Source organism: Hyla sarda, chromosome 2 (genome assembly GCF_029499605.1).
Source record: "Hyla sarda isolate aHylSar1 chromosome 2, aHylSar1.hap1, whole genome shotgun sequence".
Classification (NCBI taxonomy): domain Eukaryota; kingdom Metazoa; phylum Chordata; class Amphibia; order Anura; family Hylidae; genus Hyla; species Hyla sarda.
In genome coordinates this window covers 505,391,965-505,417,301 of record NC_079190.1, presented here as the reverse complement: position 1 = coordinate 505,417,301, position 25,337 = coordinate 505,391,965, and the positions used below count along the sequence as shown (strand labels likewise).

Here is a 25,337-nt window from a genome sequence, read left to right as displayed (position 1 = left end):
GATGTGACTCCTGGTGGGGGGGGGGGGGGGTAAAGAAAGGCCCAGATGTGACTCCTGGGGGGGGGGGGTAAAGAAAGGCACTGATGTGACTCCTGGGGGGGGAGGGTAAAGAAAGGCACTGATGTGACTCCTGGGGGGGGGGAGGGTAAAGAAAGGCACTGATGTGACTCCTGGGGGGGGGGGGGGGGTAAAGAAAGGCACTGATGTGACTCCTGGGGGGGGGGTAAAGAAAGGCACTGATGTGACTCCTGGGGGGGGGGGGAAAGAAAGGCACTGATGTGACTCCTGGGGGGGGGGTAAAGAAAGGCACTGATGTGACTCCTGGGGGGGGGGTAAAGAAAGGCACTGATGTGACTCCTGGGGGGGGGGGTAAAGAAAGGCACCGATGTGACTCCTGGGGGGGTAAAGAAAGGCACTGATGTGACTCCTGGGGGGGGGGTAAAGAAAGGCACTGATGTGACTCCTGGGGGGGGGTAAAGAAAGGCACCGATGTGACTCCTGGGGGGGGGGGGGGTAAAGAAAGGCACTGATGTGACTCCTGGGGGGGGGGGGGGGTAAATAAAGGCACTGATGTGACTCCGGGGGTAAAGAAAGGCACTGATGTGACTCCTGGTGGGGGGGGGGGTAAAGAAAGGCCCAGATGTGACTCCTGGGGGGGGGGGGGTAAAGAAAGGCACTGATGTGACTCCTGGGGGGGGAGGGTAAAGAAAGGCACTGATGTGACTCCTGGGGGGGGGGAGGGTAAAGAAAGGCACTGATGTGACTCCTGGGGGGGGGGGGGGTAAAGAAAGGCACTGATGTGACTCCTGGGGGGGGGGTAAAGAAAGGCACTGATGTGACTCCTGGGGGGGGGGGGAAAGAAAGGCACTGATGTGACTCCTGGGGGGGGGTAAAGAAAGGCACTGATGTGACTCCTGGGGGGGGGTAAAGAAAGGCACTGATGTGACTCCTGGGGGGGGGGGGTAAAGAAAGGCACCGATGTGACTCCTGGGGGGGGGTAAAGAAAGGCACTTATGTGACTCCTGGGGGGGGGGATAAAGAAAGGCACTGATGTGACTCCTGGGGGGTAAAGAAAGGCACTGATGTGACTCCTGGGGGGGGGGTAAAGAAAGGCACTGATGTGACTCCTGGGGGGGGGTAAAGAAAGGCACTGATGTGACTCCTGGGGGGGGGGGTAAAGAAAGGCACTGATGTGACTCCTGGGGGGTGGGGGGGTAAAAACAAGGCACTGATGTGACTCCTGGGGGGGGGTCAAGAAAGACACTGATGTGACTCCTGGGGGGGGGTAAATAAAGGCACTGATGTGACTCCGGGGGTAAAGAAAGGCACTGATGTGACTCCTGGGGGGGGGGGGGTAAAGAAAGGCACTGATGTGACTCCTGGGGGGGAGGGTAAAGAAAGGCACTGATGTGACTCCTGGGGGGGGGGGGGTAAAGAAAGGCACTGAAGTGACTCCTGGGGGGGGGGGGGGAAGAAAAGCACTAATGTGACTCCTGGGGGGGGGGGTAAAGAAAGGCACTGATGTGACTCCTGGGGGGGGGGTAAAGAAAGGCACTGATGTGACTCCGGTGGGGGGGGGGGGGGGGGTAGAGAAAGGCACTGGTGTGACTCCTGGGGGGGGGGGTAAAGAAAGGCACTGATGTGACTCCTGGGGGGGGGGGTAACAGTGACTCCTGGGGGGATAAAGGCACTGATGTGACTCCTGGGGGGGGTAAAGAAAGGCACTGATGTGACTCCTGGGGGGGGGGGGGGCGGAGGTAAAGAAAGGCACTGATGTGACTGCTTGGAGAACAATGCATTACAAGTATTTCGACACAGAATATTCCAAGCACCTCACTCACTGAGAATAAAGGAGTCAGGTTATGTGATCAAATATCCAGCTCTCTCAGTGTACAAGAATGCTAATAACCAGGTATAAAGACACCTAATACGGGTCAAGTCATCTATTTATATAATTCACCTACATCACATGATCCACGAGAGGCGACTGATAACTGAATCAATCCTATTCGACACGTATAATCCTATAATCCACATAAATCATCTAGATAGAAAACAACTATAAAATAAAAATAATAGTAAATCTGCACCAGTTACGGTTATGGCCTTTTTTTACACCCCTCCCCCTTTCTCCTTAGTACCTCTGTCACGCCCCCTCCCATAGGCTTGCATTGAGGTAGCGGGGCGTGATGTCATGAGGGGGCGGGGCTATGACATCACAAGCTCCCGTCTCCAGCGTTCGGAACAGTTTGTTCCAAACGCTGAGCAGCGGAGTACCCCTTTAAGGAAATCAGTTAATATAAAAGGATTTGGGATTAAAATGTTGAGGTATGCTGCTGATCTGCTCCTATTCTTAGAGAACACAGAGGTAGGGGTCCCAGAAGGTGGTGAAAGTGGTAGAAGGATTTGGTAAACTGTCCGGGTTTAAAATTAATTGGGAGAAATCTTCTTTAAAGGGGTACTCCCCTGGAAAACATTCTTTTTTTCAATCACCTGCTACCAGAAAGTTAAACAGATATGTAAATGACGTCTATTTAAAAATCTCAATCCTTCCAGTACTTATCAGCTGCTGTATGCTCCACAGGAAGTTATTTTCTTTTTGAATTTCTTTTCTGTCTGAGCACAGTGCTCTCTGCTGACACCTCTGTCCATGTCAGGAACTGTCCAGAGTAGGAGCAAATCCCCATAGAAAACCTCTCCTGCTCCGGACAGTTCCTGACACGGACAGAGGTGTCAGCAGAGAGCACTGTGGTCAGACAGAAAGGAAATTAAATAAGAAAAGAATTTCCTCTGGAGCATACAGCAGCTGATAAGTACTGGAAGGATTAAGATTTTTTAATAGAAGTAATTTACAAATTTGTTTCTGGCACCAGTTGAAAAATATATATATATATATATATATATATATATATATATATATATATATTTTTTTTTATGTTTTCCAGTGGAGCACCCCTTTAAGAGCTATGAGCAATGGAAGAGTAAGGGGTCAAAGAAAGGTTATAAAAAATATCTTCATATTTGGAATGGATGGTCTGAATAGTTTTTTTTGTTTTTGTTTTTCCTCTCCCACCAGAAGGGGAGGGTGGGGTTGGATTTGGATTTAAGAGGTTGTTAATATTGTGTAACTAATTACAAAAATTACAACTAATTATAATTGTTGCGCTTAGGGTGGGGTTTGGAATGGAAAATAAATATTGTGAGTGATTATGTACAGTAAGAAAGTTTGCTAAATTTATGGAAATGATAATTGTATGTAAATATGTATGCTTTGTATTGCTTGATAAAAGGGCAGAGATGTGACTCCTGGGTGTGAAGAAGGGCAGAGATGTGACTCCTGGGTGTGAAGAAGGGCAGAGATGTGACTCCTGGGTGTGAAGAAGGGCAGAGATGTGACTCCTGGGGGAGAAGAAGGGCAGAGATGTGACTCCTGGGGGGGAAGAAGGGCAGAGATGTGACTCCTGGGGGGGAAGAAGGGCAGAGATGTGACTCCTGGGTGTGAAGAAGGGCAGAGATGTGACTCCTGGGTGTGAAGAAGGGCAGAGATGTGACTCCTGGGGGAGAAGAAGGGCAGAGATGTGACTCCTGGGGGGGAAGAAGGGCAGAGATGTGACTCCTGGGGGGGAAGAAGGGCAGAGATGTGACTCCTGGGGGGGAAGAAGGGCAGAGATGTGACTCCTGGGGGAGAAGAAGGGCAGAGATGTGACTCCTGGGTGTGAAGAAGGGCAGAGATGTGACTCCTGGGTGTGAAGAAGGGCAGAGATGTGACTCCTGGGGGAGAAGAAGGGCAGAGATGTGACTCCTGGGGGGGAAGAAGGGCAGAGATGTGACTCCTGGGGGGGAAGAAGGGCAGAGATGTGACTCCTGGGGGAGAAGAAGGGCAGAGATGTGACTCCTGGGGGGGAAGAAGGGCAGAGATGTGACTCCTGGGGGAGAAGAAGGGCAGAGATGTGACTCCTGGGGGAGAAGAAGGGCAGAGATGTGACTCCTGGGTGTGAAGGAGGGCAGAGATGTGACTCCTGGGGGAGAAGAAGGGCAGAGATGTGACTCCTGGGGGAGAAGAAGGGCAGAGATGTGACTCCTGGGGAGAAGAAGGGCAGAGATGTGACTCGTGAGGGAGAAGAAGGGCAGAGATGTGACTCCTGGGGAAGAAGAAGGGCAGAGATGTGACTCCTGGGGGGAGAAGAAGGGCAGAGATGTGACTCCTGGGGGAGAAGGGCAGAGATGTGACTCCTGGGGGATAAGAAGGGCAGAGATGTGACTCCTGGGGGAGAAGAAGGGTGCAGTGATGTGACTCCTGGGGAAGAAGAAGGGCAGTGATGTGACTCCTGGGGGGGATAAAGAAAGGCACTAATGTGACTCCTGGGGGGGATAAAGAAAGGCAGTGATGTGACTCCTGGGGGGTATAAAGAAAGGCAGTGATGTGACTCCTGGGGGGGATAAAGAAAGGCACTGATGTGACTCCTGGGGGGGATAAAGAAAGGCAGTGATGTGACTCCTGGGGGGGATAAAGAAAGGCACTGATGTGACTCCTGGGGGGGGATAAAGAAAGGCAGTGATGTGACTCTTTGGGGGGATAAAGAAAGGCAGTGATGTGACTCTTTGGGGGGATAAAGAAAGGCAATGATGTGACTCCTGGGGGGGATAAAGAAAGGCACTGATGTGACTCCTGGGGGGGGTAAAGAAAGGCAGTGATGTGACTCCTGAGGGGGATAAAGATAGGCAGTGATGTGACTCCTGGGGGTGATGAGAAAGGTGTTGATATGACAACTAACTTTGTATGTTGACACATGGACACATTACCATATACATATGGCGAACCTGCAGTGTCCTATAGCTATATACACGATCAATGTACAAATATAACTCTAAAACTTCTATTACACTTTTCATGTTGTTATTTTGTGGACTGTTGTGATGTTTCGCAGTACGTGTGCGTGTGGCGGAAAGTCCCATATTTTCGGTTGCGATTAGAGATGAGCGAACTTACAGTAAATTCGATTCGTCACAAACTTCTCAGCTCGGCGGTTGCTGACTTTTCCTGCATAAATTAGTTCAGCTTTCCGGTGCTCCGGTGGGCTGGAAAAGGTGGATACAGTCCTAGGAAAGAGTCTCCTAGGACTGTATCCACCTTTTCCAGCCCACGGGAGCACCTGAAAGCTGAACTCATTTATGCAGGAAAAATCATCAACTGCCGAGCCGAGAAGTTCGTGACGAATCGAATTTACTGTAAGTTCGCTCATCTCTAGTTGCGATCTACTTTTTTTTTTTTATAGAGCCCTGTGCCCTAGATATTCTGCTGACGTTATTATTTATACTAGGCTAATAAAAGAGTCGCAAAGAGGAGATATTACTGCACCTTTACAATAATAATTTTTTATTGTTTTTTATTTTCTGGGACATTTAAAACTAAACTATTGTTTTATTGTAACCTATTGTTACATAGTAGTCATCGGCATTATTTAACCTGAAGACCACCAGCTGTTGCAAAACTACAACTCCCAGCATGCCCGGACAGCCAACGGCTGTCCGGGCATGCTGGGAGTTGTAGTTTTGCAACAGTTGGAGTGCTGCATGTTGGACAACTAGGCCCTGAACTCTGGTTTGGCTTGAAGGACTACCGAGAGGATATTGATTTTTTAACATCAATAAGAATTGTTGTAATGCTTCACTTCTCCTTCGGAGGCGCTGCAGAGAAATCTACCTAGTTCTCCCAAAGATTACGGCTGGGCGATCCCATTGATCTACGGGTCACCCTTTGACTTTTACTGATAAATTTAGAAATGTTCTTTTTTAACGTATAACAATTTGGAAGACTCCTGCTTGCTGTCAGTGAATAGCTCAACCCGGTGATCAGCTGATCGTCACAGGTATGTATCACAGACATAAAAATAGGGTTATAAAAACGTTTTATGAAGAATTGAAAAAAGAAGAAACTTTATAGCTATCAATCCAAGTGCAGGAAAAAAAAAAAAACACGAAAAAAAAAATTTTTCAGCAATTTTGCAACATTTTAAGTACAGGAAGTGAAGATTTGGTCCTAATTTTGGAAAATTGTGAAACTACTAAATTGGTGGAAAAAATTAAATACATAAATAAATAAATGGATGGATTAATAAATTAATTAATTAAATACATAAATAAACTAAAATAAATAAATAAGCTAAAATAAATGAATAAAATTTAATAAATAAATACATAGATAGCTAAATAAAATGAATACGTTAATGAATAAATAAATTTGAATGAATAAATGAACTAAAATAAATAAAATTTAATAAATAAATACATAGATAAATAAATAAAATGAATACGTTAATGAATAAATAAATTTGAATGAATAAATGAACTAAAATAAATAAAATTAAATAAATAAATACATAGATAAATAAATAAAATGAATAAATAAATAAATTAATTAATGAAATTAAATAAATTAAATATGTGAACACAACCCTATGCTAAGCTTTTACATAACTTAATTTGGGCCTTTTTTACGCTGATTTTACACTCCCAAGATGCAGTTTTTCTAGTGTTTGTTTTTTGTGGGGTTTTTTGTCTTAACCTTTGTTTTTCCATTACAAGACATATTGTTTATTCATCATGTGATTCCAGGATTTCTAGAAAAAAAATGGAAGTGGGAAACGCCAATGTTACACCAGCTTTGTGTTTTTCTTGGGTGTTTTTTATTTCTCCCATGCAAGTCTATGGAAGAAAAAAAGACACTATAAAAAAAAAAAAAATGTTAAAATGGTCAATGAGCCAAAAAAAAAGCCAAAGCATAAAAAAAAAAAAAAAAAAAAACACATCATGTGGGTCTAGATTTTTATTACCCTTTTCACTCCCAGCTTTTTGCCCTGAAAAAAAACGTCATTTAGCGAATATAGCATTTTTTTTTTTTTTGCATAAAACTAAATAGTACAACAATCCTGTGTGAACTGACCTGTAAACATTCTATCAATTCACGCGGAGAAGCTCTCAGGACTCGGGAAATTCCCACCGCACAGCTGTGCAACCTAACACTTGGCCGCGGATTCACCGGAGATGTACAGGATAGACTGTCAGCTCATGTGACCAGAGTCATGTACATAGGAATGCAGCCTTTATACAATGGAGAGGAGAAGCCTGGATATGTGCGCGGCACCTGTGCTGATGTCCCCGGCCATATACAGGGAGTCCTCCGGAGATAAGACCATTTCACCACTGAGGGAAATCAACATAATCCTGGAAAAAGCATCCCCCCCCCCCCCCCCAAATCTGTAAGAAGAGTCACTACCTGGGAGGGATGGGGTGGGCTCCTAGATACCTGTCCACACAACACAGAACAAAAAAGACTCCGCACAGAGAGCAGGGACTACAAAGGAGCACGAGACGTGTGTGTATGTGTAATATATATGTATATATATATATATATATATATATATATATATATATATATATATCAGAGTTTACCGACTAGTGTGACTCCAGTATGTTAGGACTTGTAGCTGTGTATCAACAGGAGACACACTGGTTGGGAAAAACAGATATAGAAAGATATATATGAGAGAGATAAATAGATAGATAGATAGATAGATAGATAGATAGATATGAGATAGATAGAAAGATAGATAGATAGATATGAGATAGATATGAGATAGATATGAGATAGATATGAGATAGATATGAGATAGATAGATAAATATGAGATAGATAGATATGAGAGATAGATATGAGATAGATAGATATGAGACAGATAGATAGATATGATATAGATAGATAAATATGAGATAGATAGATAGATATGAGATAGATAGATAGATAGATAGATATGAGAGATAGATATGAGATAGATAGATATGAGATAGATAGATATGAGTAAGATAGATATGAGATAGATAGATATGAGATAGATAGATAGATAGATAGATAGATATGAGTAAGATATATATGAGATTGATAGATATGAGAGATAGATATGAGAGAGAAAGATATGAGATAGATAGATATGAGATAGATAGATAGATATGAGATAGATAGATAGATAGATATGAGATAGATAGATATATAGATAGATATGAGATAGATAGATATGAGATAGATAGATATGAGATAGATAGATTTGAGATAGATAGATAGATATGAGATAGATAGATATGAGATAGATAGATATGAGATAGATAGATATGAGATAGATAGATAGATAGATAGAGGATCAGTCTTTAATTGTTTGCTCTACAGCAGCTCTTCTATGGGATCAGATGAGCCTTCACCCCCCCCCCCCCCACACAAACCTCAACGAGCCCTTTTGAAACAATATATATATGTCCCAACTGTGACCCTCCAGCTGTTGCAAAACTACAACTCTCAGCATGCCCGGACAGCCAACGGCATGCTAGGAGTTGTAGTTTTGTAACATCAGTCTGGAGAGCGCTGCCATAGGCTATAGATATAGAAGTTGTCACTACATATAAATAAATCTAAAATCCATATAAACCCAGTATAAAGTTCCTACCGGCAGCGTCCTGTCATGGTGTCCTACAGGTTGTGTCCTTCCTGGGTTTCGGATCTTAGAAGACGTTGCGTTCCTGGGGACACACAGGCCTCTGTCCAGACCAAAAGTAACTGTTCTACATCTCCGAGCAGCTGAGGAGACAGAAGGAGGAGAGGTAAGTGTCTTGAGTTGGGAGTGATCATTCCTGCGGCCGCCCCTCCTCCGTCTTCACAATGCTCCTGTGCCATGTGGCAGGCTGCCTGGCACCGCCCGCAACTGCTTCACCGGACATGTACAATGGAGGGAAGGAGGGGGGACCGGGACTGTGAGAAGATGAGGGCCCCCGCTCAGGGCAATGTACACACCTGTACAGGGACTATGTACAGAACAGGTTCTACATGACACAGAGATAAAAGACAGAACAAGAAAGAAAGATAATATAGAGAAGAAGGAAAGAACGATACTATAGAATGATACAGATACAATAGAGGAATAATGATACAAACAGATAATACAATGATACAGACACTATAGAGGAATAATGATACAGACAGATTATACAATGATACAGATACTATAGAGAATAATGATACAGATACTATAGAGAATAATGATACAAACATATTATACAATGATACAGATACTATAGAGAATAATGATACAGATTATACAATGATACAGATACAATAGAGAATAATGATACAAACAGATTATACAATGATACAGATACTATAGAGAATAATGATACGAACAGATTATAAAATGATACAGACACTATAGAGGAATAATGATACAGATTATACAATGATACAGATACTATAGAGAATAATGATACAGATTATACAATGATACAGATACTATAGAATGATACAGATACTATAGAATGATACAGATACAATAGAGGAATAATGATACAAACAGATAATACAATGATACAGATACTATAGAGGAATAATGATACAAACATATTATACAATGATACAGATACTATAGAGGATAATGATACAAACAGATTATACAATGATACAGATACTATAGAGAATAATGATACAGATTATACAATGATACAGACACTATAGAGAATAATGATACAAACATATTACACAATGATACAGATACTATAGAGAATAATGATACAGATACTATAGAGAATAATGATACAAACAGATTATACAATGATACAGATACTATAGAGAATAATGATACAGATACTATAGAGAATAATGATACAAACAGATTATACAATGATACAGACACTATAGAGAATAATGATACAAACATATTATACAATGATACAGATACTATAGAGAATAATGATACAAACAGATTATACAATGATACAGATACTATAGAGAATAATGATACAAACAGATTATAAAATGATACAGACACTATAGAGAATAATGATACAAACAGATACCATAGAGAAGATTAATACAGGTACTATAGAATGATACAAATAAATACTATAGAGAAGAATAATACAAATAGATACTACAGGGAATAATGATACAAACAGATAGTATAGAAAAAATTAGGATACAAATAGATATAATAAAGAATAATAATACAAACCCCCCATAACAGTGTGTCATCTACATATCCCCATAACAGTGTGTCATCTACAGATCCCCCATGACAGTGTGTCATCTACAGATCCCCCATCACAGTGTGTCATCTACAGATCCCCCATAACAGTGTGTCATCTACAGATCCCCCATAACAGTGTCATCTACAGATCCCCCATCACAGTGTGTCATCTACAGATCCCCCATCACAGTGTGTCATCTACAGATCCCCCATAACAGAGTGTCATCTACAGATCCCCCATCACAGTGTGTCATCTACAGATCCCCCATCAGTGTGTCATCTACAGATCCCCCATAACAGAGTGTCATCTACAGATCCCCCATAACAGTGTGTCCTCTACAGATCCCCCATAACAGTGTGTCCTCTACAGATCCCCCATAACAGTGTCATCTACAGATCCCCCATAACAGTGTGTCATCTACAGATCCCCCATAACAGTGTGTCATCTACAGATCCCCCATAACAGTGTCATCTACAGATCCCCCATAACAGTGTGTCTTCTACAGATGCCCCATAACAGTGTGTCCTCTACAGATCCACCCATAACAGAGTGTCATCTACAGATCCCCATAACAGGGTGTCATCTACTGATCCCCCATAACAGTGTGTCATCTACATATCCCCATAACAGTGTGTCATCTACAGATCCCCCATAAAAGTGTGTCATCTACATATCCCCATAACAGTGTGTCATCTACAGATCCCCCATAACAGTGTGTCCTCTACAGATCCACCCATAAGTGTGTCATCTACAGAGCTGCCATAACAGTGTCATCTACAGATCCCCCATAACAGTGTGTCCTCTACAGATCCCCCATAACAGTGTCATCTACAGATCCCCCATAACAGTGTGTCATCTACAGATCCCCCATAACAGTGTGTCATCTACAGATCCCCCATAACAGTGTCATCTACAGATCCTCCATAACAGTGTCATCTACAGATCTCCCCATAACAGTGTCATCTACAGATACCCCCATAACAGTGTGTCATCTACAGATCCCCCATAACAGTGTGTCATCTACAGATCTCCCATAACAGTGTGTCATCTACAGATCCTCCATAACAGTGTGTCATCTACAGATCCTCCATAACAGTGTGTCACCTACAGAACTCCCCATAACAGTGTGTCATCTACAGATCCCCCCCATAACAGTGTGCCATCTACAGACCCCCCCCCCATAACAGTGTGTCATCTACAGGTCCCCCCATAACAGTGTATCATCTACAGATCTCCCATAACAGTGTGTCATCTACAGATCCTCCATAACAGTGTGTCATCTACAGATCCCTCATAACAGTGTCATCTACAGATCTCCCCATAACAGTGTGTCATCTACAGATCTCCCATTACAGTGTGTCATCTACAGATCCCCCATAACAGTGTGTCATCTACAAATCCCCCATTACAGTATGTCATCTACAGATCCCCCATAACAGTGTCATCTACAGATCCCCCATAACAGTGTGTCATCTACAGATTCCCCATAAGAGTGTGTCATCTACAGATCCCCCGTAACAGTGTGTCATCTACAGATCCCCCATAACAGTGTGTCATCTACAGATCCCCCATAACAGTGTGTCATCTACAGATCCTCCATAACAGTGTGTCATCTACAGATCCTCCATAACAGTGTGTCACCTACAGAACTCCCCATAACAGTGTGTCATCTACAGATCCCCCCCCATAACAGTGTGCCATCTACAGATCCCCCCCATAACAGTGTGTCATCTAGAGATCCCCCCATAACAGTGTGTCATCTACAGATCCTCCATAACAGTGTGTCATCTACAGATCCCCCCCATAACAGTGTCATCTACAGATCCCCCATAACAAGCAGTATTATAGTAATTAGATTCTTGTATATAGGAGCAGTATTATAGCAGTTATATTCTTGTATATAGGAGCAGTATTATAGTAGTTATTCTTGTATATAGGAGCAGTATTATAGTAGTTATATTCTTGTAAATAGGAGCAGTATTATAGTAGTTATATTCTTGTATATATGAGGCAGTATTATAGTAGTTATATTCTTGTATACAGGGGGCAGTATTATAGTAGTTATATTCTTGTATATAGGAGCAGTATTATAGTAGGTATATTCTTGTATATAGGAGCAGTATTATAGTAGTTATATTCTTGTATATAGGAGGTAGTATTATAGCAGTTATATTCTTGTATATAGGAGCAGTATTATAGCAGTTATATTCTTGTATATAGGAGCAATATTATAGTAGTAATATTCTTGTATATAGGAGCAGTATTATAGTAGTTATATTCTTGTATATAGGAGCAGTATTATAGTAGTTATATTCTTGTATATATGATACAGTATTATAGTAGTAATATTCTTGTATATAGGAGCAGTATTATAGTAGTTATATTCTTGTATATAGGATGCAGTATTGTAGTAGTTATATTCTTGCATATAGGAGAAGTATTATAGTAGTTATATTCTTATATATAGGAGCAGTATTATAGTAGTTATATTCTTGTATATAGGAGCAGTATTATAGTAGTTATATTCTTGTATATAGGAGCAGTATTATAGTAGTTATATTCTTTTATATAGGATGCAGTATTATAGTAGTTATATTCTTGCATATAGGAGAAGTATTATAGTAGTTATATTCTTATATATAGGAGCAGTATTATAGTAGTTATATTCTTGTATATAGGAGCAGTATTATAGTAGTTATATTCTTGTATATAGGAGCAGTATTATAGTAGTTACTTTGTATATAGGAGCAGTATTATAGTAGTAATATTCTTGTATATAGGAGCAGTATTATAGTCATTATATTCTTGTATATAGGAGCAGTATTATAGTAGTAATATTCTTGTATATAGGAGGCAGTATTATAGGAGTTATATTGTTGTATATAGGAGCAGTATTATAGTAGTTATATTCTTGTATATATGATACAGTATTATAGTAGTAATATTCTTGTATATAGGAGCAGTATTATAGTAGTTATATTCTTGTATATAGGAGCAGTATTATAGTAGTTATATTCTTTTATATAGGATGCAGTATTATAGTAGTTATATTCTTGCATATAGGAGAAGTATTATAGTAGTTATATTCTTATATATAGGAGCAGTATTATAGTAGTTATATTCTTGTATATAGGAGCAGTATTATAGTAGTTATATTCTTGTATATAGGAGCAGTATTATAGTAGTTACATTGTATATAGGAGCAGTAATATAGTAGTTATATTCTTTTATATAGGATGCAGTATTATAGTAGTTATATTCTTGTATATAGGAGCAGTATTATAGTAGTTATATTCTTGTATATGGGAGCAGTATTATAGTAGTTATATTCTTGTATATAGGAGGCAGTATTATCGTAGTTATATTCTTGTATATAGGAGCAGTATTATAGTAGTTATATTCTTGTATATAGGAGCAGTATTATAGTAGTTATATTCTTGTATATAGGAGGCAATTTTTATTGTGCAAACAAACAAAATTACAATTAACATAATTTCTTACAATGCAAAACAAAAATAACAAGCATTGTACACACAATGACTACTCAACTAGAGTATGTACAGAGTAATATTAAACTTAGAAAGTCCACATTTGCTGGAAAAGGAAAAACACAAAAAATTTAATAAAATAACATGACATCATCCGTGTTAAACCAAAGAGACATTCCTTCATAATTTCCCATTATTTTGGTTCCTCCGTATCTCTAATGACTTTACCCACTGGAGCTCGGACATGATCTGTCTTACTGCTGTGATGTGGTGGAATGGCTCATTGTGTATGGACACTCGGGTTCTCATGTGCCAATGGTAATATTTAATGATTGTTATAATTATGTACATTGTCTCTCTGTCTACAGTCCTGTTACTGGATGGTACAGCATATATGATGTCAGGATACGTCAGGTTCTGCAGTAATGGGATGTTCAGCTTACTGGACACTTCTTCCCATATCCTCCTCCCGGCCCTGCAGTCAGATATGAAATGCTCCATAGTCTCCTCCTGCTGACAACCCAGAGGACAGTTCCTATCTGAGACACTTAGATATTTCAGGTTACCCCTGACAAAGAGCCTCCCATGGAGCGACAGCCAAGCTATGTCAAAGAATTTTGCGGGGAGTCGTTTCCCATTGAGGAACTTAAGACTTTCCTGTAAAGTGCTGGTCACACAGTCCCTCAAGGCAAGTGGAGAGCAGAAGAAAGCCCTACAAACCCTTACGTATAGATCCTTCCTTGGCTTACTCTCTATATAGGACTTCTCAATGCGCCATCTCTTCAGACATCTGAGCCCGTATTCCAGGTACGGGGGGAGGTAGTCACGCGTCCATCTCCCCCTCTTGAGACTGCCGCCTCGCACCCAAGACTCTGCAAAAGGCAATATCCAGTCCCTGATACTATTCGCCCACAGAGAGCTGTTTGAGTCCATGCAACCAAAATTAACTTTTAGAAACATGGAGTCAAAGAACACCCTTGGATTCAGCATATCCAACCCACCCTCTCTCCTCTGTAGGTAGGTGACCCCTCTTTTTATCAGGTTCAACCTGTTCCCCCAGAACATTTGGAAGAACAGGCTAAAGAGCCGAGCAGAGAAAGATTCTGGCAAAGGAAAAACAACAGAGACATACAAAAAGACAGGGACCAGGTAAGTCTTCAACATTTTAACCCTTTCTCTATAGGTCAGCCTCCAGTTCTTCCATCGCTGAACCTTTGCATTTCCGGCTTCCAACTTCTCTTCCCAATTTAATTTGGCGTTATCGTCCCTCCCGAATTTGACCCCTAGGATTTTAATATAGGAGGAGGCTCTCACAAATTGGAGCAGATCAAAGTCTGGATCAGAATCAGATATCCAGAGAGCTTGACTCTTCTCAAGGTTGACCAGAGACCCTGAGGCCTCCGAGTAACTTCTGATGGCTGCAGACAACATCTCCACCTCACGAGGCTCAGATATCACTACAGTCACATCATCCGCGTAGGCAACAACACTCAGGGGTAGGCAGTGGGGGACCGGCACCCCCTGAAAACCACACTCCTGCAGTGACCTCAGAAACGGGTCTAAGGCAAACACATACAGCAGCGGACTCAGTGGGCAACCTTGTCTAACCCCCGCCTCAACCCTGAAGGTGTCACCTTGCCAACCATTGATCAGAGGAAAGCTCTCGGCCTCACAATACAAAGTCTTCAGCCAATCGATGAATTGTCCCGGAATACCGTACTTTGACAAAGTGGCCCATAGATACTCGTGATCTACTCTGTCAAAGGCTTTAGCCTGGTCAAGACTCACAACATATCTCCCACACCTCAGGGCTTTACATCTCTCAAACATCTCCCTTATGGAGATCACTGCCCCAGAGATGTTCCGCCCTTTTACTGTGCCATACTGACAGCCTGCCAACAGTGCCGGGGACAGACAAACTAACCTAGAAAACAGGATTTTTGCCAGAATCTTCCTGTCGACATTCAAGAGGGCAATCGGCCTCCAGTTCTTGATGTCACTCGGCTCTTTACCTTTAGACAGCAGAATCAGCGAGGACACTCTCATGGATGGAGGCATCAGGTGACTTTCTAGACAATTTGTGTAAACATCCACGAGGATTGGGGCCAAGAGGTCTCTGAATGTCTTATACAATTCTGCTGTTATCCCATCTGGACCTGGTGCCTTCTTCAGATGTAACTTATCAATGGCCTCTTTGACCTCTGCCACCGTCAATTCTGCTGTCAAAGGAGAAAAGTCCAAATCATTAGTATCAGGGAGCGGAGTTGTCTCCAAGAATTGGGTCATCTTGTTTCTATCCAAAACCTTCCTCTGAAACAAGTCAGCATAGTACGATCTCACCACCCCCAGGATACCCTCCCGAGATTCCTGCAAAACACCCTGGGAGTCAGTGAGACCGGTGACAGATTTATTTGCCACCCGCTCCCGGCAATTCTCAAAGGGATCAGGAGACCCTAAGGACCCATAATCCCGTTCAAGAACCAGGGAGGTATACCTGCTGTACTGATACTGCCTTATCTCAGATTTCAGCCGGTCTATCCTTTGTTGGTCCCCACCCGCCGAATACAGTGACTCCAATTCTTTGCGCAGCTTGAGATACTGGCCATACTTACTCTTCCCCTTTATAACTGACAGTCTCTTTAAGAGGGTTCTGATCTCATCCTTGACATCCTCCCACCAGGCGGCCATATCATCATAGAAGTCCACCCTCTCTAGTTGACCCTGTATAAGAGAGTGAACCTGCCTCTGCACAGAAGGATCCTCTAATAGGCTGGAATTCAGTCTCCACAACCCTCTACCTGTCTCAGGACACCGTGTGACACCCAAACAGAAATATAAGGCCAGATGGTCAGAATAAGGGACGATCTTCTCATCTTTCTCACCAGTCGTCTCTGTAGGACTAACCAGAGCCAAATCTATCCTACTGCTTCTTCCACCACAAAAATAGGTATACTTTGCCTTCCGACCACCCTGCACAAACACATCTGACAACCCGGCCTGTAGAATGATTTGGTTTAAGACCTTGGAGTCCCGTGTTAGAGGTCTATTAGAGGATCTGTCACTAGTTGTTCTGGAGGCATTAAAATCTCCAGCCAAGATGACGGGGACAGACGTGAAGAGATCTGGCTTCACTTCATTATAAAGGTTAACCCTTTCAGTCACTGTCTGTGAACCATAGATATTAATGAGTCGGAGCCTTCTACCCCGAATAGTAACTTCTAGCATTAGGCACCTTCCCATCAATACCTCTGTCAGCCTATGTACAGTTACATCATTGGTGGTAAACAGAATAGAGACCCCGGCACTTGGTTCCACAGCCAGTGACCAAAAGGATGGACCAGACCGCCATTCCCGCTCTGCCTCACGTAACAGTCCTTGAGTATTTAAACGTGTCTCCTGTAAGAAGATGATGTCAGCATCAATAGACTTTAGATAGTCATATACGACATGTCTGGTCCTCCTCACTCTGACACTGTTCACATTACTGGAGAACACTTTAAGGGTAAAGTCGGCCATCATAACAAAGGAAAGAAGAAAGTGCAGAGATGTCACCCCCATCATCACAGATCTGAGTCCGAGCCCTCCTGCTGACCACCTGTTTCCATGTCCGATTCGGACAGACGTTTATCCCGCGGGGGGCTCCTTTTTGTGGGGGGATCACCCTCTTGGTCCTCATTAAATTCATCTACCACTCGCTTCAACTCCCTCTCCATCTCTTCCTCAGCGTCTGACTCTGACAACACACTGTACCTATTTGTGATTGTCATTACACCTGACCCGGGGTCTACTTTCTTTTTGGAGGGCTTTTGGACAGTGGTCCATCCCTCCTCAGGCTTACGGCTGGTTTTGTCTTTTTTCCGTCTCTTCTGCGGATTTATTGATGCTGGGGCGGAAGAAGACATGGCCACAACCTGCTCAGTGACCTCCCTGTTCCCCTCAGTGGCTCCTGGCTGGGACTGGTCGGGCACTGTGTCACCAATATTGTCACCCATATTGTCACCCCTAGTGTCACCTACAGTGTCACCCATATTGTCACCCCTAGTGTTATGTTGAGGCTCGGGCTGTGTCACTGCTGACCCTGACACCAACGTCTCCTCCTCCAGGTCCTCTGCCCCCTCCAGCAGGTCCTCATCAGGGAAGTCCTTACAGATGTTATGCCAGGCGTCAGGACAGTCCCTGTGGGAGTGACCGGTCTTACCACAGAGGTTGCAGCGGATGTTCTGGCAGGTGGCGCTGACATGGCCGATCTCCCCACATAAATTACACTTCACCAGGGTGCAGACACTCGCGATATGACCGGTCTTCCCACACTTGAAGCATTTTCTGGGCTGACCTGCATAGAAGCAAACCCCTTTCTCCCGACCAATGAAAAATGAATTGGGCAGATGTTGGGTAATGTTATTAATCTGCCGTAACTTCACCAGGACCTTCCACCCGCCCGTCCATATGCCGTCCTCATCCCTGGTCTTAGTCAGGTCTGACATTAGGTCACAGTGCCTTTTTAACCACACAACAATATCCTGGGGGGGGACAGACTCGTTCCAGAATATAATGGTGACATTCGCTGTGTCCGGTCTGGAGATGGGGACAAAGCTGAACTTATTCCAGCCATCAGCATCTCTCACCCGGGTGACATGGGCCCAGAAGCGGTCCAGGTCAGACATGAGTTTGAAGCTGACGTCATAGCCCTGCCTGTCAGGAAGGTTTATCACTGCCAGGATGTTAGATGGCAGGAAGCCCATTTGGTGGCACAGAAGTTCACGGACCACAAACCTCCTGTCAGGCAGCTCCTCCTTGGCCCCTCTATGTCTGAACCTGACCACGTTCCTCCTCTTGAAAGCCTGACCCGTATAGTTTACATTAGACATGAATGGTGACCCACGACTCCAGGCATTACCAGAGGAGGCGCCACTACTTCTACCCTCCTGCTGTACTTGGGGGCGCTGTGATGGCTGCTGACCAGCCGTACTAGGGGGGTCTGACACTTGTGTGACTAAAGGGGGGAAGTGTTGTGCATCAGACTGTACAGCCCCCTCCCCACCATCAACCTCTATACTCTGGGGGTCACAAGCCTCTGAAGGCTGAACTAATGGTGGACCTGACCCCAGAGATGACCCCAGATCCCACACAGACTGTGAAGCGCCCCCCTCTGCAGACACATTATCAGTAATATCACATACAGTCATATCATTGCAGTCACTGGCAGCATGATCCTGCACTACAGAGCCCAGCAAGCCCTGCAGAGCCATGTCCTGTGAACTCTCTGCTGCACTGCTGCCTTCAGGTAAGAGTCCACAGTCCTGCTGCTCTCTACTGCCCCCAGGGGCTTGTGGTGACTGCACTACTGTTACAGAGTTACCTTCAGGTATGTGTCCATAGTCTTGCTTCACCGTGCTGACTGCTGGGACTTGTGGTACCTCTGGAGGAGTCTCTGCAGGTCTCTGATGTTGCTGGACGCTTGCTTCTGCTTGTCTGTACAAATCCCCTTTTTCAAAAGGGAAGCTGGCTGGTCTGAGGAGTGGTCTTGCACAGGACTGCTGGATGTCCTCTTGTCTTGTACAGGACTGCTGGGTGTCCCCTGGTGAGGCTGTAGACTTGGGTTCAGCAGTAGATGGAGATGACTTTGTTGCTGGTCTTTCCTTATATCCCTCAAATCGCTGCTGATTTCTGAAGGTCTCAGCGACTGGTCCCATCTGGTTCAATACGTCCTCCATGTCCTGCACAGTGTCAGCGAGCTGCACAGCGAGGGAGCTCAGCTTCTTGTCATGTACAGCCTGGTTATTGGGGTTTGCTGCCTTTAGCTTGTAAATACATTCAATTTGTTTCTGCAGCTGTAACTTTGTCTTTTTTAAAGTCTCAAGTCTCTTTACCAGAGCTGGGATCTGCTCGGCCAAACACAGTTCAGGTGCCCGCTGAGTATTGGGGGGCCGTGCTGGTGGGGTACTCACAGGACTCTGCTTCTGAGGTGGGATCTGTCTCGGTGTTGCTGTGGTCACTGCTGCGGGGTCACAATCTCCAGACTGGGGACTAGGCCCCTGGTTCTTCTCAGTGACCGCACTTGTGGCCCCCTGAAGCCTTCCTGGTGTATTCCCTCTGGTCCCCTATGGCGTGCTTGTAACTTTTGCGCTGCTCCCGCTCCCGTATCGTGTGCGGTCAGAACGTATCAGGACAGGCTGCTGCAGATTCTCCTGCATGGTCTGCTTCTCCAGGGATGTTCTCCTCTGTCTGACTGCAGGAGGGGTGGATTGTACCTGCAGCCATTACCTTACTTGATGATTCCTTCTTTAGTTCCACAGCTTTCTTCTCATCTGTGCTTCTTACTGCACCAGAACTGACAACATTCTGAACATTTCTCACATCCAGAGAAACTTTAGGATTTTCATCCATGGATTGTGGTGTCTGGGGATTAATTCCCAGAATAGGCCGAGAAGCCTGGGCCTTGCTTGGGGAGCTTCCCCACCCAGGGTGGCCCCTCCCTGGGCTTTCTCCAGACATCAGGAGAGCTACACAGACACAACCTCTCAGCTAGGAGGCAGTATTATAGTAGTTATATTCTTGTATATAGGAGGCAGTATTATAGTAGTTATATTCTTGTATATAGAAGCAGTATTATAGTAGTTATATTCTTGTATATAGGAGGCAGTATTATAGTAGTTATATTCTTGTATATAGAAGCAGTATTATAGTAGTTATATTCTTGTATATTGGAGCAGTATTATAGTAGTTATAATCTTGTATATAGGAGCAGTATTATAGTAGTTATATACTTGTATATAGGAGCAGTATTATAGTAGTTATATTCTTGTATATAGGAGCAGTATTATAGTAGTTATAATCTTGTATATAGGATGCAGTGTTATAGTAGTTATATTCTTGTATATAGGAGCAGTATTATAGTAGTTATAATCTTGTATATAGGAGCAGTATTATAGTAGTTATATTCTTGTATATAGGAGCAGTATTATAGTAGTTATATTCTTGTATATAGGAGACAGTATTATAGTAGTTATAATCTTGTATATAGGAGCAGTATTATAGTAGTTATATTCTTGTATATAGAAGCAGTATTATAGTAGTTATATTCTTATATATAGGAGCAGTATTATAGTAGTTATATTCTTATATATAGGGGCAGTATTATAGTAGTTATATTCTTGTATATAGGAGAAGTATTATAGTAGTTATATTCTTATATATAGGAGCAGTATTATAGTAGTTATATTCTTATATATAGGAGCAGTATTATAGTAGTTATATTCTTGTATATAGGAGCAGTATTATAGTAGTTATATTCTTATATATAGGAGCAGTATTATAGTAGTTATATTCTTATATATAGGAGCAGTATTATAGTAGTTATATTCTTATATATAGGAGCAGTATTATAGTAGTTATATTCTTATATATAGGAGCAGTATTATAGTAGTTATATTCTTGTATATAGGAGCAGTATTATAGTAGTTATACTCTTGTATATAGGAGCAGTATTATAGTAGTTATATTCTTGCATATAGGAGCAGTATTATAGTAGTTATATTCTTGTATATAGGAACAGTATTATAGTAGTTATATTCTTGTATATAGGAGGCAGTAGTATAGTAGTTATATTCTTGTATATAGGAGCAGTATTATAGTAGTTACATTCTCGCTCGCTCCATGCTTTGTGCTCCGGTCCATCCACCACTCCACTAGACAACGCATAGAGTGCGCGCCGACACACAGCTCCACGCAGCAGAGACAGTCTGGGGCCCCTTTAATCAGAATCCCAACCCTACAGATAGGGGATACATTTTTATGGTCCGGGATACCCATTTAGGGGATAATCGAGTTCATTTCCTCTTCCATACCTTGATACACACGTTTTATCCTGTTACGTTAGGGTTTTTTTCTTTCCTTTTCTTCATGTTCCTGGATATGAAAGCATGCTTACCGTCTCCTTTCTGTTTATATGTATCACTGATTTACCTTATTTTATGACTTGAACTTTACCTGTGTAGACAAATTATAGACTTTGTACGATACAATGTTTCTTTTCCTGTAGGTCCTACAGATTTATCTGATGAAGCTCATTGTGACCCAAAACCTTAAAGGGGTATTCCATGAAAAAAAAAAACTTCTTCATATCAAATGGCACCAGATAGTTGAACAGATTTGTAAATGACTTCTATTAAAAAATCATAATCCTTCCAGTACTTATCAGCTGCTGAAGTTGAGTTGTTATTTTCAGTCTGACCGCAGTGCTCTCTGCTGACACCTCTGTCCATGTCAGGAACTGTCCAGAGTAGCAGCAAATCCCCATAGCAAACCTCTCCTGATCTGTAGAGTTCCTGTGACAGACAGAGGTGTCAGCAGAGAGCACTGTGGTCAGACTGAAAAAGAGAACAACTCAACTTCAGCAGCTCATAAGTACTGGTAGGATTAAGATTTTTTTTTAAATGGAAGTCATTTACAAATCTGTTCAACTATCGGGAACCGGGTTGAAGTTTTTTTTTCATGGACGTCACGGACCGCCTCCTCAATACGAGTCTATGGGAGGGGGCGTGGCGGTCGTCACGCCCCTGCCATAGACTTGCATTAAGGGGGCGTGTCGTGATGTCATGAGGGGCGGAGCTATGACGTCCCGCTGCTCCGTCCCCTGTATCGCCCGTCATTACGCAGAGAGCGAACTCGCTCTGTGCAGTAATGATAGTGCGGTGCCGCAGCGGCGATCCCAGGGGTCCCCAGAAGCGGGACCGCGGCGATCTGACATCTTATCCCCTATCCTTTGGAGTACCCCTTTAAGGTTTTGGGTCACAATGAGCTTCATAAGATAAATCTGTAGGACAAACAGGAAAAGAAATAATTTCAGCAGCTGCTAAGTACTGGTAGGATTAAGATATTTTTTTTGTTTTTTATATTTTTTTTATTTAATTCTTTGTGGAGCCAGTTGATATGAAGGAACATGTTTTGTTTTTTTCATGGAATACCCCTTTAAAATGTTTCCGTCTGCGCCTATCTCACGCTGGAGTGCCAAGTGCTTTATGTATTGCGTGACGGTTTTATAGTAGCACCATTTATTTTTATATAACCAGTATAACCTGTCTGAAATGAATTTTTATTGGGATTCATAAATGTTTTTTTTTTTTCTTTTTTGCTTCCTTGCTACTCTGGAAATCATGTGACGACCTGATCTTCGTTCTGCTAAATCACGACCCTATTAATTATTTATTTTTATTTATTTATTTTTTTAGTTTTTTTTTCTATGCTCTCGGTCCTTTTACATTACGGCAATGGTCTCCAGCTGTTGCAAAACTACAACTCCCAGCATGCCCGGACAGCCGATGGCTGTCCGGGCATGCTGGGAGTTGTAGTTTTGCAACAGCTGGAGCGGCGTGTCGGAGCAGGATATGTCACCTCTCGTCCAGTGTACACAGCGCACCCACTTCTGTGATGACTCTGCGGCTTTTTCTGGGGACAATGGACATACAGTCGTCTCTTGGTGTCTCCAGGTGACAGTCGCTCGTGCGCAAAGTACACGGACGCTACTATGGCGTTTTGTTTTATTGGGGCGGCTGTGTGCGGCACGCAAAGTATATACAAATATAAAAGGACAGTAAATGGACTGGTTGCTCGGGAGCGGCAGGTTATGAGGGTGGGGTCAGTAAGTATAAACATAGTCACCGCCACCCTGTGCACCTTAAAATGCAAAGTACAATGATATGTAGGGGTCTCGTCATAACAGACCAGTAATGAACTTCCATTCGTCCCAGGGATTGCTGGAGCCCCTTCTTTGTAGGTCGGACCCCCCAGATCAATGGCCTAAGCTTTATTAGTCCCTCGTTGTCATGGACTCACAGAACTACAGAGACGGCGCAACCACATATACCAGGAGAAGCAACGGCGGCCCTGTATAAGAGGACGGGTCACGATGACATTGTCTCAGTATAACAGACAGGCCGTGGCTACCTCCTAGAACGGGACGGGGCACGGCGACCCCATAGAAAGGAACGGGACACGGCGACCCCATAGAAAGGGACGGGGCACGGTAACCCCATGGAAAGGGACGGGACACGGCGACCCCATAGAAAGGGATGGGGCACGGGGACCCCATAGAAAGGGATGGGGCACGGTGACCCCATGGAAAGGGACGGGGCACGGCGACCCCATAGAAAGGGACGGGGCACGACGACCCCATAGAAAGGGACCGGGCACGGCGACCCCATAGAAAGGGACCGGGCACGGCGATCCCATAGAAAGGGACGGGACACGGCGACCCCATAGAAAGGGACAGGGCACGGCGACCCCATAGAAAGGGACGGGGCACGGTAACCCAATGGAAAGGGACGGGGCACGGCGACCCCATAGAAAGGGATGGGGCACGGGGACCCCATAGAAAGGGAAGGGGCACGGTGACCCCATGGAAAGGGACGGGGCACGACGACCCCATAGAAAGGGACGGGGCACGACGACCCCATAGAAAGGGATGGGGCACAGGGACCCCATAGAAAGGGATGGGGCACGGGGACCCCATAGAAAGGGACGGGGCACGGTGACCCCATGGAAAGGGACGGGGCACGACGACCCCATAGAAAGGGACGGGGCACAACGACCCCATAGAAAGGGATGGGGCACAGGGACCCCATAGAAAGGGACGGGGCACGGTGACCCCATGGAAAGGGACGGGGCACGACGACCCCATAGAAAGGGACGGGGCACGACGACCCCACAGAAAGGGGCAGGGCACGGCAAACCCATAGAAAGGGACGGGCACGGCGACCCAATAGAAAGGGACGGGGCACAGCGACCCCATAGAAAGGGACAGGGCACGGCGACCCCATAGAAAGGGACAGGGCACGGCGACCCCATAGAAAGGGACAGGGCACGGCGACCCCATAGAAAGGGACGGGGCACGGCGACCCCATAGAACGGGACGGGGCACGGCGACCCCATAGAACGGGACGGGGCACGGTGACCCCATAGAAAGGGACGGGGCACGGTGACCCCATAGAAAGGGACGGGGCACGGAGACCCCATGGAAAGGGATGGGGCACGGCGACCCCATGGAAAGGGATGGGGCATGGCAACCCCATAGAAAGGAACGGGGCACGGCGACCCCATGGAAAGGGATGGGGCACGGTGACCCTATAGGAAGGGACGGGACATGGCGACCCCATAGAAAGGGGCGGGGCACGGCGACCCCATAGAAAGGGATGGGGCACGGCGACCCCATAGAAAGGGACAGGGCACGGCGACCCCATAGAAAGGGACGGGACACGGCGACCCCATAGAAAGGGACGGGGCACGGCGACCCCATAGAAAGGGATGGGCACGGTGACCCCATAGAAAGGGAGGGGGCATGGCGACCCCATAGAAAGGGACAGGGCATAGCGACCCCATAGAAAGGGACGGGGCACGGGAAACCCATAGAAAGGGACGGGGCACGGCGACCCCATAGAAAGGGATGGGGCACGGTGACCCCATAGAAAGGGACGGGACACGGCGACCCCATAGAAAGGGATGGGGCACGGTGACCCCATGGAAAGGGACGGGGCACGACGACCCCATAGAAAGGGACGGGACACATGGACCCCATAGAAAGGGACGGGGCACGGCGACCCCATAGAAAGGGACGGGGCACGGCGACCCCATAGAAAGGGACGGGGCACGGCGACCCCATAGAAAGGGACGGGACACGGCGACCCCATAGAAAGGGACGGGGCACGGCAACCCCATAGAAAGGGATGGGCATGGTGACCCCATAGAAAGGGACGGGGCATGGTGACCCCATAGAAAGGGATGGGGCATG

At 44.5% G+C, this 25,337-nt stretch overlaps 1 protein-coding gene across 3 annotated transcripts in view; it reads right to left on the bottom strand.

Moving 5' to 3' along the window:
* B4GALT4 (beta-1,4-galactosyltransferase 4) overlaps positions 1–25,337 on the bottom strand; it is a 99,331-nt gene that overhangs the window by 35,010 nt on the left and 38,984 nt on the right. For all 3 annotated transcript variants that reach the window (XM_056559893.1, XM_056559894.1, XM_056559892.1), the window contains exon 2: positions 8,495–8,625. The gene's annotated coding sequence lies outside the window, so the exon portion shown is untranslated. The remainder of the gene's footprint in view (positions 1–8,494; positions 8,626–25,337) is intronic.